The sequence below is a fragment of the Carcharhinus amblyrhynchos genome, chromosome 20 (assembly GCF_965287045.1).
Source record: "Carcharhinus amblyrhynchos chromosome 20, sCarAmb.v2.hapA, whole genome shotgun sequence".
Taxonomy (NCBI): Eukaryota; Metazoa; Chordata; class Chondrichthyes; order Carcharhiniformes; family Carcharhinidae; genus Carcharhinus; species Carcharhinus amblyrhynchos.
The window spans coordinates 1,825,821-1,838,165 of record NC_137343.1 but is presented as its reverse complement, the minus strand read 5'-3'; the positions used below and the strand labels follow the sequence as shown (position 1 = coordinate 1,838,165).

At 43.2% G+C, this 12,345-nt stretch overlaps 1 protein-coding gene and 1 non-coding gene across 6 annotated transcripts in view; both read right to left on the bottom strand.

Annotated features, from left to right (window-relative positions):
- The window catches only part of pitpnm2 (phosphatidylinositol transfer protein, membrane-associated 2), a 496,848-nt gene that overhangs the window by 407,316 nt on the left and 77,187 nt on the right, over positions 1-12,345 (bottom strand). The gene's annotated exons all lie outside the window — the stretch shown is intronic.
- LOC145356232 (U4 spliceosomal RNA) lies at positions 11,253-11,399 on the bottom strand. Its single transcript, XR_013889098.1, has one exon. It is a non-coding gene; the product is annotated as a U4 spliceosomal RNA (small nuclear RNA).

Sequence of the window (12,345 nt, the reverse complement as noted above, 5' to 3'; positions counted from 1 at the left end):
TGTTCTAAGGAGTTTAATGATGATGCTTCTTAAAAATAGTGTACTGTGAATAATTTAGAATTTACTGGGATAAGTCAATCTGAAAGTAAATTCACTTTTTTTCCTCAACTTCCTTACTCGTTGGCAGATTTCGTTGTCAGCTGTCATAAGAACATGAGAAATAGGAGCAGGAGTAGGCCATCTAGCCCTTCGAGCCTCAGTTCCACTTTCCCGCTTTCTCCTCATAACCCTGTCTATCAAAAACCTATCTACCCATGACTTCAATATATTTAGCAAGGCAGCCTCCACCACTTCAATGGGCAGAGATTCACTACCCTTTGAGTGAAGAAGTTCCTCCTCAACTCCAATCTAAACTGCACCCCCCCCCCCTTATCTTGAGGCTGTGTCCTCTCGTCCTGCTATCCTTTCTAAGCGGGAAGAATCTCTCTACCTCTACCCTATCCATCCCCTTCATTACCTTATACGTCTCGATAAGGTCCCCCCTCATCCTTCTAAACTCCAACAAGTACAGACCCAGTCTATTTAGTCTCTCTTCATAGCCCAACCCCCTCATCTCCGGTATCAGCCTAGTGAACCTCGTCTGCACTCGCCCAAGGCCAAAATATCCTTGCGCAAGTGCGGTGACCAAAACTGCACACAGTACTCCAGCTGCGGCCTCACCAGTACCCTGTACAGTTGTAGCAAGACCTTCCTACTTTTATATTCTATCTCCCTCCTATAAAGGCCAGCATTCCAAAAGGCCAAACTGTCAGCAGTTTGATCCAAACATCACTGCAAGTACTGAACACGGAAGAATTAGTAACAATCAGACTGTCATGTTATTCTAGCAAGAAACAGACTTTCCAGAAATCGAAGCAATCATTCACTTAATGATCCATTCCACGCAAACAAAATTGTTTGAGCTACTGCAGTGAGCAATGCCCATGAAATTATGTGAACGCAAGAACCTTTAAACATTGGAAATAAAAGAAAGAAATACTGGTCCAGTAATGGCACTGTGATATTAGCAAATTAATGCTGAAGCATTTGTCTGACATTCCCATTGTTAATTTAGCTAAGGTGTTGAGTTACTTATTTTAAAATAAAATATTTTAAAAATAGCAATCAGTGAATTTGTAACAAGCACAGTAAAGCTTCATGTGCTGAAATCCTGAGGTTTAATATCGGAATTGTAGCAGAACCATGTAATGTTGCACTTGATTTCCCACAAAACCAACTGCCATCAGAACAGAGAGAGAGAGAGATTGATTTTTTTGTATACAAGTCCTTGAAGCACAATTTGGTAAATTAGTTACCACAGGCCATCTCAATTAGTGCCCTGGAGGAAGGAACCAAAAATCAATTGTATGTCTGTACTGACTGAGGAATGGTTTGCAAAAAGTAAAAAGACACTTAATACTGAGGCATATTATTGAGACAGTCCTGGCTAAATGGCCATCTTCTACTCCTGTACGTTTTGTTTTAAAGCCAGATATGTATAATCAAAGAATATGTAATAAAAGGTAGGTAAATGTATTCAAGGTGTTGATCAACCATGATCTAACCGAATCATGGAAAAGGAAGAGAGACTGTCTAGAGTGTACGGGTCTTTAATTATGCTGGCTGCTTTGCCAAAGGTAGCGGGAAGTGTAGACAGAGTCAATGGATGAGAGGCTGGTTTGTGTGATGGACTGGGCTACATTCACAACCCTTTTGTAGTTTCTTGCGGTCTTAGGCAAAGCATAAGAACGTAAGAAATAGGAGCAGGAGAAGGCCATCTAGCCCTTCGAGCCTGCCCCACCATTCAATAAGATCATGGCTGATCTGAAGTGGATCAGTCCCACTTTCCCACTTTCTCCCCATAACCCTTAAATCCCTTGTCTGTCAAAAACGTATCTACCCGTGACTTATATTTAGCGAGGTAGCCTCCACCACTTCAACGGGCAGAGAATTCCAGAGATTCACCACCCTTTGAGTGAAGAAGTTCCTCCTCAACTCCGTTCTAAACTGTCCCCCGCTTATCTTGAGGCTGTGCCCTCTAGTCCTGCTGTCCTTTCTAAGCGGGAAGAATCTATCTACCTCTACCCGATCCATCCCCTTCATTATCTTATACGTCTCTATAAGATCCCCCCTCATCCTTCTAAACTCCAACGAGTACAGACCCAGTCTATGTCTAGCAGGAGCCATATCAAGCTGTGGCTAATGGGAATAGATGGGTCATTTTCAAGTTGACAATTGTAACTCGTGGAATGATACTGGGCCTCAATTATTTACAATCTGCATTAACAATTTTGATGAAGGAACAGTGTGTGTATTACAACCAAGTATGCTGAGGACTCAGTCCGTGTCTATATATGCCCTGTTTGTGAACTCAACCCTCTATTCACCTGATGAAGGAGCAGTGCTCCAAAAGCTTGTGCTACCAAATAAACCAAATAACTTGATGTTGTGAGGCTTCTTACTGTGCCTGCCCCAGTCCAATGCCAGTATCTCTACATCATATATTAATGAATCAGAGCCATGAATTAAAATTCCACACACACATATAAAGCCTTGTTTCAGCAATGAAAATCATGAAACTACCAGATAATTGTGAAAACTCATCTGGTTCACACATGTCCTTAGGAAAGGATATGCCCAGTCTTTTCTTAGTTTGCCTTATATATGTGACTCCAAACTCACAACAAAGTGGTTAAATCTTATCTACTCTCTGAAATTACTTTGAAAGCTACTCAGTTGAATTCAAGGGGCCTCACCACTGCTTTCTCAAAAGCAATTAAGGATGGGCAATAAATAATGACCTTACCAACGATGCCCACATCCTATGAAATGCACAGAAAAAGATCCCAGATGAACAATATTTTGCAATTCACACAAAGAATCTATTATTAAAACATATTAAGTATTTATGGCTACAATGAATAATGCAAAAACTTTTGTGGAATGATGTTGATAAGTCACAAAAGAGTGTATGAATATTTCAGTCTGACAGCTATGACTAAAACAGTAAAAGAAGGGTGCTGAAAATGCAAGCTAAAATAGCTATCATTGGTTATTTTACCTAATTTTCTGTTTTCAACGAGAGAAACGCCAAGAGGATAGCATCTTTTACGAGGGAGCCAACAGCTTTGTTGAACATTGCGGCTGTGACCAACAATTGTAATTTATAACAAGTATTAATTGTGGCAAAAATAGTAATTTAAAATAAAGTTCAATTGCAAAAAATTGTTGGCAACTTATCTAATCCCTACATAAATGTTTTTTTATTCAAAAGAGAAAATGCTGTAAAATCTCAGCAGGTCTGGCAGCATCTGTAAGGAGAGAAAAGAGCTGATGCTTCGAGTCCAGATGGCTGTTTGACAAAGCTAAAAGGCAGAGGAAGTGGGAGTTACTGATACTGCAGTTTGAGGGAAAGGAAGATGAGTCATAGTCACAGAAAACAGGGGAAAAGGCTACTAATGGTAGATCGTACAGAAAATAGAAGGTGTGAATGGCCAAAAGGTAGAGAAGCCGAAATCACAGGGTAAAGTGTGACAGACGGGGGGGGGGGTCGTCGGTCAGTCGGAGAATGGGTGGGAGAGAGATAAAATGGAGAAAAGGGGGAAATAAAGGGGGAGAAAAGGTAAGGAAAGGGGGATAAAATAGGAGGAAAAAAAAAGGGTCAGAGAAAAGAAAAATGAAGAATGACAATAGAGAAGGAAAAGGTAGAGAACAGTTAAAAATTAAATGAAATTAAAACAAAGGGGTCAAGGTAGGGTAAAGCTAATCATCTGAAGTTGCTGAAATCAATGTTAAAACAGAAAGGCTGTAAAGAGCCTAGCCAGAAGATGAGATGTTGTTCCTCTAGTTTGTGTTGAGCTTCAATGGAACATTGCAGTAGGGCAAAGGCAGACATGTGGGCACAGGAGCAGGATTGTGTGTTAAAATGGCAAACAACCATAAGGTCAGGGTCCTGATTGCACACAGACCGAAAGTGCTCAGCAAAGCGATCACCCAGTCTACATTTGGACTCTCTGATATAAAGGAGACCACATCTCCTTAGGAATGAGTTCCAAATGTAAATTTCTGAGCCAAGATGACCTTGAGAACCACTGGTGTCAAATGCCCATCAATACAACTGGGACTCACCTCCTCCACCATCAATATGCACAAATCAGCCATGGCCTCTGCAGAAGGTAGAAACTACTAACACAACATCTCAAGGTAGCTCATCTATAGTCTGTACAACCTGGCGACCGAGTACTGGGTTTCCACATCAGTCTCTGCTCTAGGTCTCATCTACAGCTTCTCCACCACCAGTTGCCCCTGTAGATGGCTAGGAGGTGGCTGATGTCCATCTCCATTTGTCCACCTCCCTCCCTCTCAGGTTCACCTCCTCACTGGAAGAAACACCTTCAGATTGCATGATCCCCACATAATCTGGGCAATGTCATCGAGTCATAGTCATAGAGGTTTTCAATAGGGAAACAGGCCCTTCAGCCCAACTTGTCCATGCCACCCTTCTTTTTAAAACCTGTAAGCTAATCCCAATTGCCTGCATTTGGCCCAAGTAACTTTACATGGTTGTAGAAATGCCACCCAGTTCTTCCAACTGCTCAAGAGGCCTCAAGCCAAAACAAACAATTGCCATTGTCCTTCTTTGCAATTAAATGAAAAAGTATCCATGAACGACTTAACGGAATGCCCATGCCACTTCCAAAGTCACTTGTGCACTGCTTGCAAAATTTTGAGGCACTTGTAAAAATCACAGTGATCTCAATTTATCAAATGGCTTCCGACTGCAGTGGAGTACTCCCCTCACCTCCCACCATAATGATTGTGGGCCTCTGATCATTTTCTGCCCTCCCCACTTCCCTTCAAGCCTGCTCAGCCATTTAAATAAGTTCATGACTGATTGGAGGAAAGGCAAATTGTGCGGAGGGTGTGGAGAGTCTACAGAAGGATCTAGATAGGCTGGGCGAATGGGCCAGGAAATGGCAAATGGAATTTAATGTTGGCAAGTGCGAGGTGGTTCACTTTGGTAGGAATAATGGTAGGAAGGATTATCACTTACGTGGCGAAAAACTGCAGCAGGCGACGGTGCAGAGGGACCTCGGGGTCCTTGTGCATGAGTCGCAAAAACCCAGCTTGCAGGTGATCAGGAAGGCGAATGGGATGCTGGCCTTCATAGCGAGGGGGATTGAATATAAAAGTAGGGAGGTCTTGCTGCGGTTGTATAGGGCATTGGTGAGGCCGCAGCTGGAGTACTGTGTGCAGTTTTGGGTGCCATACTTACGCAAGGATATTTTGGCCTTGGAGGGAGTGCAGAGGAGGTTTACTAGGCTGATGCCGGAATTGACGGGGTTGAGCTATGAGGAGAGGCTGAATAAACTAGGCTTGCACTTGTTAGAGTTTAGAAGAATGAGGGGAGATCTCATTGAGACGTATAAGATGATGAACGGGATGGATAGGATAGAGGTGGAGAGACTCTTCTCGCTCAGAAAGGATAATAGGACTAAGGGGCACAGCCTCAAGATAAAGGGGGGGGGGGCAGTTTAGAATGGAGTCGAGGAGGAACTTCTTCACTCAAAGGGTGGTGAATCTCAGGAATTCTCTGCCCGTTGAAGTGGTGGAGGCTGCCTCGCTAAATATTTTTAAGACGCGGGTTGATGGGTTTTTGATAAGAGAGGGGATTAAGGGTTATGGGGAGAGGGCGGGATTGTGGAACTGAGCCACGACAGATCAGCCATGATCTTATTGAATGGCGGGGCAGGCTCGAAGGGCTAGATGGCCTACTCCTGCTCCTATTTCTTATGTTCTTATGACTGGGGCCTTAACTCCACATTTCACAAAACCTACCTTTCCACACCTTGTTAGTCATGGATCCATCGACCTTCACCTTAAAATGTGCAATAACCCTGCATTCAGTGCATTCCAAAGATTCATGACCCTCAGAGAAAAAAATTTCTCATCTGTCTTAAATGGAATGCTCTTTATTATTAAGCTGTGTCCCCTAGCTTAGTCTCTCCCACAGGGGAAAACATTCTTTCAACATCCACCCTATTAAGTCCCCTCACAATCTTATATGCTTCAATAAGAACATTTTTCAACCTTCTAAACACCAATGGACATAGGTCCAGCCTGTCCAACCTTTCCTCATAAGATAACACTTCCGTCTAACAAACTTCTCTGAACAACTTCAAACGCATTTATATCCTTTCTTAAATAGGGAGCCCAAAAGTAAAATCCTGCTAGTTTTACTTCCTAGAATTATGCCCACCACTCCCCTCAATTCTTTCCAGCACGAGAATGTCCTTTTAAAGGGAATATGCTTTCCAAAAGGCATCTGAAGTAGTCCCACATAACAGGCTTCTCAGCAAAGTTGAAGGCTATGGAATGAAAAGGGACAGATCCAAAATTGACCAAGTGACAGCATACAAAGACATGATGATCCATTCCTTTTTAGGAATGACGGTAGATATTTGTATAGAGGCTTCCTCAGATGTTAATATTGGTACCACTGCTTATCTATATTAATGACCTAGTCTGTTCAGCTTATTAAGTAATGTGTTTTCAGGAAGGAAACTTGCTGCTTGGTCTATGTGTGACCCCTGCCCTACACTAATGTAGGGGAAACTTAATTGCCCCAGATATGGTCTAACGAGCCAGTCAGCAGAATCAAAATTGCACCATCTTTTTCAGCAGTTGGCTATACACTTTGGTTTTTCCAGAGACTTGTGTGCATGGAAGTATGCACGTCGCCAAACATTCTATCATTTTATGACCTACAACAACTAAACGATAACATACTCCTTTAGCTATAAAGTTCTTTAAGATATTTGAGATTGTAAAAGGTGCTTCATAAACACTATTATTTTTCTTTAATTCAGTTCAGTAAATTCAGAATGTCCTCATTGGGCTGGAAAGCAGTGATGAGTCATACCACAATTAGATTCCAAAGAAACACAGTACCGGATAACCAATCCTTTTCTCAGAGCAATTAAACAAAAAGATGTAGCCACTTTAATGACTAACTGTATTTATTATGCATCTATTATCTTCCGTTATTTGCAAACCAAAAATCCAAAATGGTATTTTAAAAATTCTAACTTTTTACCCGCCTGCTCCCCATAACCTTTAATTCCCTTATCGATCGGAAATCTACCTGTGACTTAAACATATTCAACAAGGTAGCCTCCACCGCTTCAATGGGCAGAGAATTCCAGAGATTCACGACCCTCTGAGAAGGAGTTCCTCCTCAGCTCTGTTCTAAACTGACTCCCCCTTATTTTGAGGCTGTGTCCTCTAGCTCTTGTTTCCTTTCTAAGTGGAAAGAATCTCTCTGCCTCTACCCTATCTAGCCCCCCCTTCATTATATGTCTCTATAAGATCACCCCTCAGCCTTCTAAACTCCAATGAGTACAGGCCCAATCTACTCAATCTCTCATCATAAGCTAACCCCCTCATCTCCGGTATCAACCTGGTGAACCTTCTCTGCACTCCCTCCAAGGCCAATATATCATTTTGCAAATAAGGGGACCAAAATTGCACACAATACTCTAGTTGTGGCCTCACCAGTACCTTGTACAATTGTAGCAAGACCTCCCTGCTTTTATACTCCATCCCCCGGCGATAAAGGCCAACATTCCATTTGCCTTCACCTGCTGCACCTGCAGATGGAGTTGTTGTAAATCATGTACAAGGACCCCCAGGTCCCTCTGCACAGTAGCATGTTGTAAGACAATAAATGGTGAGTTATATGTTATTATTTGTTAAGTCTGAGACTACCGGGGAGGTAGCTGCATAGAAGTCACACAGACAGGCAAGCCACAGAAACAACAGGGTTTATTAATGAACTGTAATTGTTGCACTCTAGCCCTCGAGTGACTTTAGGGGCGTTATCTCAGGTGGGTCACCTGGCCCTGCCCCATATACATAACACCCCTCCCTCCTAAATAGCAATCCCCATCCAGAAATAACAAGTAACTACTTACACATTACAGACAGTAACAATATTCATTTGACATTATATAGACACAATCAATCTGTCCAGAGACTGATGGTCGACGATGTTCTTTCCTGAGAGCTGGAACTGGCCTTCAATCCCTCTCCCGTGGTCGTGGCTCCAATGATTTTTCCATACACACAATATCAGTCACTACTTCCGGTGTTCCCGGCTCATCAGCCAAAGGTGTAGCTCTGGGTCCCCTGCTCCCTTTCTCAGGAACCTCTGCCAGTTGTGGCTAAACCGTCTCTATCTCCGCAATCGGTGTTTCCACTCCTTGATATGGTGCCGCCTGTAGTTGGTGTGCATGTCTATGCCAAAGCAACTCGTCTTGTATCTCCACAGTGTAGGACAGGGTTCCAGTCTTGGCTGGTATTACTGCCGGAATCCACTTCCTCGCCGGCATGTGGCTCCTCACTGGAACTACTTTGTCCTTTTGAAAGGTTCTCAGTTTTGCATGTTGGACTCACCAATCCATCTGCCTCTCTTGACCTCTCTCCACCACTCGCCTGGTCTCTTCCAGCCTCAGTAAATTGAACATTGTATGTAACTGTGTTCCCATCATCAATGTCACCGGGGGTGCATTTTGCCGTTACTTGCGGCGTTTCTCGATACATATTTAAAAATTGGTTCTCTTTGCCTCAACAACTCTTCCCCCTTTGACCCCTCCAAGGAGTATTTTACCAACTGCACAAACCACTCCGCTGGATCATTCAGTGCCAGATGATATGGTGCAGATTTTATGTCGCATGCCATGCAGTTCTACATACTGTTTAAATTCCTGTGGCACAAACAAACAACAGCCCATTATCACTTACCACTTCCTCAGGTAACCAAACCTTGTGAACATGTCATTAAGCCTGTCCAGGGTCACTTCTATGCTAGTTGCTTTTATGCACATCACCTCTGGCCACAGAGGCTGCGTCCGCAGCCACTAGTAACATGCAGTTTTTCACTGGCCCAGCGAAATCAATATGGACGTGTTCCCTCGGTTCTTCTGCTAGTGGTGCTTTTCGAATTTGGGAGCATGCTACATGTGCTCCTGCTTTCTCTTGTGTGTTAGCATCAATGCTTGGCCACCTCTTTCATTCATATCATCCCTGGGTGCACTTGGTGTAGCTGCTCCAGAACCTAGTTCCTCAATGCAGATGGGATGACGACCTGCGTATCCCACAACAAGCAGCCATTCAGTACCGACATTTCTCACTGTTAATTCTAACAAAGCCTCAACTCTGGGTCCTCCTCCTGATAAGTCAGCCCCCCTCTGGACGATGGGATCTTCTCTTGCGGCTGTCGTCGGAACTTTATGTTCTTGCAAAAAGATGCATTCTCTTCACTGTTTCCTTGGAATCCTCCCTTCCTTGGCGAGGGCAGTCTCAATAATGTGTTGGTCTGGCTGGCAATAACGGATCTCATACAAATGTCCTGACAAGATCAAGGCCCACCTTTGCTGTCTCATGGCCGTCATTGATGGAACACCTGATTAGAGACCCAAAATTCTGAGTGATCTATGATCTGTCAAATGGACAAATTTCTGGCCATACAGGAATTGGTGAAACGTCACCAGAGGAAAAATGATACTCAGTGCTTCCTTCTTTATTTGGGCATAATTTCCCTCTGCCTGAGAGAGTGATGCAATGTGAAAGTGATGGGTCTACCTTCCCCATTGTCCATCACGCCGGTGAGAACTGCTCCCATCCCATATGACGACAGGTTATATGCCAGCTGAATAGCTAACTTTGGGTTGAAGTGTCACAAAACCCCAGATGCCTTTAATGCATCCTTTGCCAGTTGGTAGGCCTTCCCACATTCCGGCATCCACTGCCACATCTGATATTTCATTAGTAATCAACGCACAGACTTCAATAACATCACCTAATCCAGCACAAATTTGCAATAATAATTGATCAATCCCAGAAAGGACCTCAACTGGGACATATTCCCCGATCTGGGTGCCTTCATAATAGCTTGCAGTTTCTTTGGCATTCTATGCAAACTCCCACCATCGATGACGTGGCCCAATCACTCTACTGAGTCGTTGAAAAATTCGCATTTGCCTCTCCTTATTTGGAGGCCATATTCTTGCAGTGTGTCTCCTCCAGATTGCAAAGAAAAAACAAAGAAAATTACAGCATAGGAACAGGCTTTCAGCCTTCCAAGCCTGCACCATGCTGCCCAACTGAACTAAAACCCACTACACTTCCGAGAACCATATCCACCTATTCCCATCCTATTCATCTATTTGTCAAGACACCCCTTAAAACTCACTATCATATCCGCTTCCATCACCTCCTACCCAAATTACGTAAATGCTCCTTGTCAGTGGCACCTGTGATTAATATGTCATCTAAGTGACACTGCAGTCCCTGAAGATTACTTAGAATTTGGTTATTGCCCTCTGGAAAACAGTCGGAGACAAGGTAATTCCAAAGGGTGGTCGCTTGTAACAAAACAATCCTTTTTGGGTGATAATCGTTAAGAATGGTTGTGAATTCTCATCCATTCCCACTTGCAGATACACCTAGGAAAGATTATGAAGGGCATAAATAGGGTGGAGAGAAAGGGACATTTTCCACTGGGGGAGGGGGGAGTCAGTAACCAGGGGGCATCAATTTAAGGTAAGAGGTAGAAGGCCAGAAGATGTACTGAAAATAAACTTTTCACTTAGAGTGGTGGGAATCTGGAACACTCTGCCTCAAAGGTGCTTGATTCAGCAACGCTCGTACTATTGAAGAAGTATTTAGATATTCACTTGCACTGCCATAACATCCAGGGCTATGGGTCAAGCACTGGAAAATGGAATTAATATAGTCAGATCTTTTCAGAGCTTGAGCCTGCATGCACAGGATAACCAGTGAAATAGTGTACTGGCAGATTTAATGGGATTGAGGGTTATAGATAGGCCTGGTAGGTTGGGATATAATCGGCGCAGCTAGTGGGCCGAAGGGCCTGTCTGTGCTGTAGTGTTCTATGTTCTATAAGCAAATCGCCCTGGGACCATATACTAATGTGAGAGAAAAAGACCCAACTGGATGGAGGGAGCAGATATAAACATATCAGAAACCTCAGAGTAAACAAATTACTTTGTCTCATCATACTCTGTTATCTAGGTTGCTAGGACTCAAGGACAAAAAGGAGGAAAGGAATAGGACATGAACTAAACTTAGATTAACTGCTTCTATATACAGAAACCTACCACACAAGCCCAACATTGAGTAGTGATTGCTAATAAACACAAAAAGAAGTCTGACAACACCAGGTTTAAGTCCAACCGATTTATTTGATAGTAAACTCACAAGCTTTCGAGGTTCCCCTCTTCATCAGGTGAATTCGTCAGGTCATTCACCTGACGAAGAGGGGTATTGGGAAAAGTTTTCAATAAGCAATAATCGCGCCTCGGTTAAACCTCATCAGCGAACTTCGAAAGCTTGTGAGTTTACTATCAAATAAATCGGTTGGACTTAAACCTGGTGTTGTCAGACTTCTTACTGTGTTTATCCCAGTCCAACGCCGGCATCTCCACATCATTATAAACACAAATACAGGGGCTGCTGATGACAATCACAAATGTTCTGTCATAGGTTGACATCCTCTATCTAAGCCCTGCTTTAACCATAAGGAATAATATATTAGAACGAGTACCATACTTGAGAAGTCATCTGCTACCTCTCAGAGCCAGTAAAATGCTCTTTCTTGAATATGGAGCAACTAGCTTTCTTCTCGCTCCATGGCCATGAAGGCAATGAGATGAAAACCCAAACACCCACGCAAAATTGATCTCTCTGCTCTTCCTTGCTGCTCTGCTAAGGTCATATTTTAAACAAGTGACATTCATTTCTCCACTCACAGGCAGCAGTGTGATTGCTTGTCACTTCAGGTTCAGAATGTTAACCTTCAGTAGATATAGCTTCAAACATAAAACAGGAAAAGACATGCCATACTGCACAGAACAGTTTAGATTCCAGAAAAGTATGCTGCCAACAACTCCTTCAAACTGGCAATGTATTGAATTGATTTGCTGGATATTAAAGGTTTTTTGTTACAACAATCCAGAAGCTTCCATTGTTATTCTTCTGATGCTAGCCCAACAATATCCAGCTGGAATTTGAGCGCAATTTGTAGGATTTTCATCCAGTACCAACAGGCATGCTTAGAATCACCATAGAATCCCTACAGTGCAGAAAGGGGCCACTTGGTCCATCAGATCATCTGACTCTCTGACAGAGGACCCCACACAGGACCTTTCCTGTAACCCCACATATTTATCCCGCTAATCCCCTAACCTACACATCTTGCGACACTGAGGAGTAGTCTGGCATGACCAATCAACCTAACCTGCACATCTTTGGACTGTGGGAGGAAATCGGAGCACCCAGAAGAGA